We start from the raw sequence: 8,608 nt of genomic DNA, 5'->3' as shown, positions 1-8,608 counted from the left end.
TCTTAATCACATGTGCTATGCATTCCTTTGGCAGCCCGAAGAAACCTCTGGACTCCCTCTCAGAATAATGCTTTTTAAAATTATTTTATTTTATTTATTTTTTACATCTTTATTGCTGAGAGTATTACAGATGTTACCTCCCCCCTACCCCCCCTGCCAGTGCCGCCCTCCACCCAGTTCCCACCCTGCTCCAGGCCTTCACACTCTATTATCTGTGTCCATAGGTAATGCATATCCTATATAATAAAAGCCTAATATGCTAACTGTCCAGTCAACTGATTGGCTGTTCAACCAATCAAAGCATAATATGCTAATGATATGCTAAGGCTGCTCAACCACTCGCTATGACGTGCATTGACCACCAGGAGGCAGATGCTCCAACCGGTAGGTAAGCTTGCTGCTGGGGTCTGACCAATGGGGACTGAGCGAGACGGGCAGGACACACCTTGGAGCCCTCCCATGGTCCCTCCCCAGCTGGCCAACCTCCCGCGTCCCTTCCTGGCCCTGATTGTGCACTGGTGGGGTCCCTCAGCCTGGCTTGCGCCCTCTCACAAATCCGGGGGATGGCGGAGAGCTGGTTTCGGCCCAATCCCACAGGCCAGGCCAAGGGACTTCACTGATGCATGAATTCATGCACCAGGCCTCTAGTATGCATATAAGATCTTTGTTTAATCTCTTCCACCCCCCAACCCCCTTCCCTCTGAGAATCTTCAGTCTGTTCCATGTTTCCATGCCAATGATTCTATTTTATTTATCAGCTTACTTTATTCATTAGATTTCTTGTTCATTCATTTTTTCTTGTTCATTCATTTTAATTTTTAGATTCAATTGCTGATAGATATGTATTTATTGCCATTTTATTGTTCATATTTCTTCTTCTTCTCCTCCTTCTTCTTCTTCTTCTTCTTCTTCTTCTTCTTCTTCTTCTTCTTCTTCTTCTTCTTCTTCTTCTTCTTCTTCTTCTTCATCTTCTTCATCTTCTTCTTCCTCTTCTTAGAGAATACCCTTCAACATTTCATGAAATACTGGTTTGGTGGTGATGAACTCCTTTAGCTTTTTCTTATCTGTGAAGCTCTTTATCTGACCTTCAGTTCTAAATGATAGATTTGCTGAGTAGAGTAATCTTGGATGTAGGTTCTTGCTATTCATCCCTTTGAATATTTCTTGCCACTCCCTTCTGGCCTGCAAAGTTTCTGTTGAGAAATCAGCTGACAATCATATGGGTGCTCCCTTATAGATAACTAACTGTTTTTCTCTTGCTGTTTTTAAGATTTTCTGTTTGTCTTTAACCCTTGGCATTTTAATTATGATGTGTCTTGGTGTGGTCCTCTTTGGCTTCCTCTTGTTTAGGACTCTCTGTGTTTCCTGGACTTGTAAGTCTATTTCTTTAACTAGGTAGGGGAAGTTTTCTGTCATTATTTCTTCAAATAGGTCTTCAATATCTTGCTCTCTCTCTCTTTTCCTTCTGGCACCCACATAATGTGAATGTTGGTACACTTAAAGTTGTCCCAGAGGCTCCTTACACTATCTTCATATTTTTGGATTTTTTTTCTTTTTGTTTTTCTGATTGGGTGTTTTTTGCTTCCTCATCTTCCAAATCATTGATTTAATTCTCAGAATCCTCTACTCTACTGTTGAATCTCTGTAAATTACTCTTTATTTCAGTTAGTGTATGATTAATTTCTCACTGGTACTTTTTCATGTCATTGAAATTCTCACTAAGATCCTTGAAAATCTCACTAAGTCCCTTGATGCTCTCATTAATCCCCTTGAAGCTCTCATTAAGATCCTTGAGAATCCTTATAACCATAGTTTTGAACTCTCTATCCAGTAGTTTGCTTGCTTCCATTTCTTTCATTAGTGACATGTTTCTTTGTCTCCACATTTTGGCTGCTTCCCTGTGTTTGTTTCTATCTATTAGGTAGAGCTGTTATGTCTCCTAGAATTAATAGAATATAGTAAGTGTCCTGTAGGGTCCAGTGGCTTGGCCTCCCCAGTCACCTGAGCTGGGCATTCTAGGTGTGCCCCTGTGTAGGCTGTGTGCACAGTCTTTTTGTAGTTGAACCTTGATTGCTGTAGGTGTCACTGGGAGGATTTGACCTCCAGGCCAAATTGGCTGTGAGGATCAGCTGTGTCTACAATGGAAGAGCTGCTGTGCAGAAGACACCCCTGTGGAGAAGGACTTGCTTCAGTGGGGCTTTGGTGCTTGCTGAGTCTTCCCCTTGAGTGTGTTACTTGTGGATGTGTAGAACTGTAATCTGGTATGTACTGAAGCTTTCCCCTAAGTGCACTGGTTCTGGGGCCTCCTGGGAGGTGTAAAGTCTGCCATTGTCTGTAGCCACCAGCAGGAGCTACAGAGAGACCTGTAGATAGCTGCTACTTGGATTGGGCTAGGAAGTGACCAGGCAAGGTCCAGCTGTGAAGCAAGTCAGACTGGTGCTAGTGCCAGGTCTTGGGCCGTTTATTGATAGGTTTGGGGCACATTGACTCCAGCTGCTGCTTGTTTGAGAGATTTTAGTAGTCTGAAGCCTAAGCCAGGACAGGCCATTCATATGGAAAAGCCATTATAGATAGCTTGGGTGTGTCTGCAAATTGGGTGGGGTGGGTCTCAGGGAATCACCAGGGTGGGCCACACTGATGGAAACTCAGATATAGCTGCCAGGTAGCTCTGCAACAGGGGAGGTCCCAGCAGAGGAACAATGACCCTTGGGAGCAACACTGCTGAGAGAAAGCTGACCCCAAGTTCCTGTTCTGATACCAAACAGTTCAGTTCCTCCCTGTATGTCCCTGGATTCCCCCAAAACTGCTGCCTGGTGGCAGAGGAGGCAGGAGCATATAAGTTCATGTATGGACTATTTAAGAGGAACAGCTGAGATTCCAGCAGCTTCCATGTCACTCAGCCATAATCCCCACTGGTTTTTACAGCCTGAAGTTACTGAAACTTCTCTTCCCAGCTCTGGAACCATGGGCTGGGAGTCTGGTATAGGGCTGGGACCCTCTACTTCTCACAGGAGGTCTTGGAAATATCCTTCCCACTGAAAAAAAAATGCCACTTGTGGGTGTTGGACCAGCCCATTCCATGCCTCTGCCCCTCCTACCAGTCTCAATGTGCTTTCTTATTTACTTCTCTAGTTGTAGAACTTCATTCAGCCAGATTTTAGGCAGTTCTCAATGATGGTTGTTCTGTATTTTAGTTGTAATTTTTTATGTTTTGGGAGACAGCAAGTACTGGCATTTACCTTAGCCACCATCTTGGTTCTCCCAGAACAATGTTTTTTATTTTATCTTTATTTTTAAAAAAATATTTTATTGATTTTTTACAGAGAGGAAGGGAGAGGGATAGAGAGTTAGAAACATCGATGAGAAAGAGGCATTGATCAGCTGCCTCCTGTACATCCCCCCAACTGGGGATGTGCCTGCAGCCAAGGTACATGCCCTTGACCAGAATAGAACCTGGGACCCTTCAGTCCACAGGCCGATGCTCTATCCACTGAGCCAAACAGGTTAGGCCAGAACAATGTTTTTAAATGCATAAAATAAAATGTAAAGGATTATTCGAAAACCAATTATGTTGAAATATATTTTATCAAGATATGTTTTTAGACCTGACTGGTTTGGCTCAGTGTATAGAGGGTCAGCCTGTGGACTGAAGGGTCCTAGGTTCAATTCCTGTCAAGTGCATGTACCATGGTTGCAGGCACATCCCCAGTAGGAGGTGTGAGGGGCAGTTGATCGATGTTTCTCTCTCATCGATGTTTCTAGCTCTCTATCCCTCTCTCTTCCTCTCTGTAAAAAATCAATAAAATATTTTTAAAAAAGAATGCTGAAATAAATTTACTAGTAAATGCAAAATTGGTTACTGTCCTACCAGCAATAAATGATAAAAAAAGATATATTTTTTAAATGTGATATAATAATAAGAGTTATTCTTTTATTGACATATTACATAATAGGCTCTAGTAGCAGGTATAATAATTACTGTAATTTTTAAGTAGCAATGAGTATAAATTACATATATATATATATATATATACATATTTTATTTTTTAAAAATAACTTTTATTGATTTCAGAGGTACTTGTTTTTTGCCATTTTAATGGCAGCTTTCTCTCCGAGGGGCTTGCAGCGATTACCGGGACATTGAGAAGCAGAGCCTCTGAGGGCAGGACTGAGAGCAGCAATAACTGCTAGCCCCGCCCTGTTGATCCCGTGGGACCCGCCCCGCCCAAGCCCTGCAGGGAGGCTTTTGCTGGATAGCCTCAGGCAAAGGCTAGATTAGCACCTCCCTAGAGATCCAGGAGCCAGGAAACTCAGAGGTCAGAGTGGGACCATCCAGTTTGCAGCTCCGTGGAACCATAAAGGACACACTCAGGGGGCAGACTCAGTGAGCACCAAAGCCCCATTGAAGCAAGTCTTGCCCCAGAGGGGTGTCTCCAGCACAGAAGTTCTCCCACTGCAGACACAGCTGATTCTCACAGCCAATTGGCCTGGAGGTCAACTCCTCCCAGTGATACCTACAACAATCAAGGCTTAACTACAACAAGACTGTGCACAAAGACCACAAGGGGGTGCACCAAGAGTGTCCTCCTCAGGTAATTGGGGAGGCTGAACCACTGGGCCCAAGAGGACACTTAGCACAGAAAACCACTTTATCAACACAGGGAAGCATAAAAAATGCGGAGACAAAGAAAAAGGACACAAATGACAGAAATGGAGGAAAGCAAACTACTGGATATAGAGTTCAAAACCACACTTTTAAGGTTTTTCAAGAATTTTCTAGAAACTGCCAATAAACTTAATGAGATCTACAAGAAATCAAATGAGACCCTCGAGGTTGTGATAAAGGACCAACTAGAAATTAAGCATACACTGACTGAAATAAAGAATATTATACAGAGATCCAACAGCAGACTAGAGGATTGCAAGAATCAAGTCAACGATTTGAAATACGAAGAAGCAAAAAACACCCAACCAGAAAAGCAAAATGAAAAAAGAATCCAAAAATACGAAGATAGTGTAAGGAGCCTCTGGGACAGCTTCAAGCGTACCAACATCCAAATTATAGGGGTGCCAGAAGAAGAGAGAGAGCAAGATATGAAAAACCTATTTGAAGAAATAATGACAGAAAACTTCCCCTACCTGGTGAAAGAAATAGACTTACAAGTCCAGGAAGCGCAGAGTACCCCAAACAAAAGGAATCCAAAGAGGACCACACCAAGACACATCATAATTAAAATGCCAAGAGCAAAAGACAAAGAGAGAATCTTAAAAGCAGCAAGAGAAAAACAGTCAGTTACCTACAAGGGAGTACCCATACGACTGTCAGCTGATTTCTCAACAGAAACTTTGCAGGCCAGAAGGGAGTGGCAAGAAATATTCAAAGTGATGAATAGCAAGAACCTACAACCAAGATTACTTTACCCACCAAAGCTATCATTCAGAATTGAAGGTCAGATAAAGAGCTTCACAGATAAGAAAAAGCTAAAGGAGTTCATCACCACCAAACCAGTATTATATAAAATGCTGAAAGGTATCCTTTAAGAAGAGGAAGAAGAAGAAAAAGGTAAAGATACAAATTATGAACAACAAATACACATCTATCAACAAGTGAATCTAAAAATCAAGTGAATAAATAATCAAATGAACAGAATAAACTGGTGAATATAATAGAATCAGGGGGCATAGAAAGGGAGTGGACTGACTATTCTCGGGGGGAAAAGGGGTGTGGGGGTGCGGGAAGAGACTGGACAAAAATCGTACACCTATGAATGAGGACAGTGGGGGGGGGGGGGGGGTAAAGGCAGAGGGTGGGGTGCGAACTGGGTGGAGGGAAGCTATGGGGAGGGGGGAGAAGAGGAACAACTGTAATAATCTGAACAATAAAGATTTAATAAAATTTTTAAAAAAAATTATAGGGAACTCATACAACTTAACAAAAGGAAGATAAACAATCTAATTTAAAAATGGGCAAAGGACCTACATAGACACTTCTCCAAAGTGGACATACAGAAAGCCAAGAAGCATATGAAAAAATGCTCAAAGTCACTCATCATCAGAGAGAGGCAAATAAAAATGACAATGAGGCTCCATCAACAAATCAACAAATTACAAGTGCTGGTGAGGATGTGGAGAACAGGAAACCCTTGTACACTGCTGGTGGGAGTGCAGACTGGTGCAATCTCTGTGGAACACAGTATAGAGTTTCTTCAACAAATTCACTCTGAAAAAAAATTAAAAAAATAAAATGCCAATTTGAAGGTGGTTTCCAGTAATTTTATGAAAAAATTAAAAGTTAAAAGACTTAGAAAAGAACATAGTCTTTAGGAAAAAAAACTGTAATGTAGTATTAGAAACATATTATATCTAAGAAACATATTATATTACTATATACCAAGAATAATTATTCTTCCTATGTTATTTTTTTATTCAAATCATCTCTATAAAAAGTTTTAAAGAATTTATTACTTCAATTTATATGGATATGCTACTTTTATTTTTGGAAACCATTTTAGTTTTGAAAGTAGTTTTTGAATAGAACTACCTTATAATAATTGTCCTATATAATAAAAGCCTAATATGCTAAATGTCCGGTCATTCGGTCGGCCATTCAGCCAATCTAAGCGTAATATGCTAAGGCCACTCAACCGCTCTCTATGATGTGCACTGACCACCAGGGGGCAAATGCTCTGACCAGTAGCTTAGCTTGCTGCTGGGGTCTGGCCAATCAGGCCTGAGCAAGATGGGCCAGACACACCCTGGAGCCCTCCTGTGGTCCTTTCCCAGCGGGCCAACCTCCCGCATCCCTCCACAGTCCCGATCATGCACCAGTGGGGTCCCTCAGCCTGGCCTGCACCCTCTTGCAATCCGGGACCTGTCGTCGGATGTCAGAGAGCCGGTTTTGGCCTGATCCCGCAGGCCAGGCTGAGGGAACCTACTGGTGTATGAATTCATGCACCAGGTCTCTAGTAATATAATAAAACTAATTTGTCATTAAAAAAAAAGACCAAAGGGATGGGTGAGGTCACCACTGTTAACATTTTGACTGACAGCAATGAACAGAGACAAGATATTGTCTTTGCCTGCCAGAGAAGGTCCAAAAGGAAACTTACATGAGCACTCAAGACCACCTTGTCCGGCCATCTGGAGACAGTCATTTTGGGCCTCTTGTAAAAACCTACTCAGTATGATGCTTAGGAGCTGAAGGCTTCCATGAAGGGGCTAGGTACTGATGAGAACTCTCTCATTGAGATCATCTGCCCAAGGACCATCCAGGAGCGGCAGGAAATGAACAGAGTCTACAACGAAATGTACAAGACTGATATGGAGAAAGACATTATTTCTGACACATCTGGTGACTTCCACAAGCTGATTTTTGCCCTCACAAAGGGTAGAAGAGCAGAAGATGGCACTATCACTGATTATGAACTGATTTACCAAGATGCCTGGGATCTCTATGATGCTGGAGTGAAGAGGAAAGTAACTGATGCTTCCAAGTGGATCAGCATCATGACCCAGGAGATCGTGTGCCACCTCCAGAAAGTATTTGACAGGTACAAGTGCTACAGCCCATATGACATTTTGCAGATTTCCAAAATGGTGGCACAATAACTGGAAGCTACACTGACACTCTCTCAGGACCAAACTGGAAATACAACTAAAATACAGAAGAACCACCCAGAAAAACAAATGAAGACTAGCTGGAGAGAATCCTGATAACCAAGGAAAGAAAGTGGAGGCCACATAGAGACTGATAGAAAGTGTAGAGGCATGAGAGGGCTGGCTGGGCTCCCACAGACAGCAGCTGAAGTTCCAGAAGAATATCTCAGCTGTGGGGGGTTCCTATTGAGAACTTTGGGGTTTTAAACCCCAAGCAGGACTCCCCAGCCCAGAGCACCAGAACTGAGAAAGGTGCTCACATAACATATGGCTGTAAAAAGCAGCAGGGTTGCTGTCTGCCAGTGAGAGACTGCTGGAAATGCAGGCACCCTCTTAAAAAGCCAACGTACAAAATTTTGTGTGCAGCCACTCACCTTGGGCTTTGGCAGAGGGAGGGTAGAGTGGATTGGAGCTGTGTGAGCAGAAGCTAGGATTGGGGGCTCTGGGGTTGGAGCTTCAAGGGCAACCACCCCAATTTCCTGTACTGAGTCATAACCTCACACTGTGGAGGAAATCTTTCTCCTTTGGAACTTTGCTATCCAGGTGGTTTTTGCCTGAGGGGAGGGCAGTTGCCCCACCCTTTTGGAAGAGCTCTCACTCTACCCTGTGGTAAATAGCCTGAGACTAATCAAGTCTGGGGTCAATGGGACTGCAGGCAGAGGTGAGTCTCTGGAGGCTTTGAATGTTTGCCTGATCTAATCCCAGCTTAGGCTAGGAAAAGCAGATGCTGGTGCATATCTTGGTCCTTCCCAAAGGCACCCAGCCCTAGCAGAGGGAGCCACAACCTGTGGATTGCTGATAGCTCCAAACAGGGTACTCAGGGCCAGTCATAAACAGCATCTAACACTGTCCTGCACTAGAGATTGGGAGGTATGGCAGGTCTACCTAATACACAGATACAAATGCAAATAGGAAACCAAAATGGGGAGACAAAAAACCAAGCCCCAAATGA

At 43.1% G+C, this 8,608-nt stretch overlaps 1 pseudogene; it reads left to right on the top strand.

Annotated features, from left to right (window-relative positions):
- Nucleotides 1–7,608, top strand: part of LOC102431953 — an 11,077-nt pseudogene extending 3,469 nt beyond the window's left edge.
- The last annotated feature ends 1,000 nt before the right edge of the window (nucleotides 7,609–8,608 follow it).

Source organism: Myotis lucifugus, unplaced genomic scaffold (assembly GCF_000147115.1).
Source record: "Myotis lucifugus unplaced genomic scaffold, Myoluc2.0 scaffold_7, whole genome shotgun sequence".
In the NCBI taxonomy this organism is placed as follows: domain Eukaryota; kingdom Metazoa; phylum Chordata; class Mammalia; order Chiroptera; family Vespertilionidae; genus Myotis; species Myotis lucifugus.
This window is presented reverse-complemented; position numbering and strand designations above follow the sequence as displayed.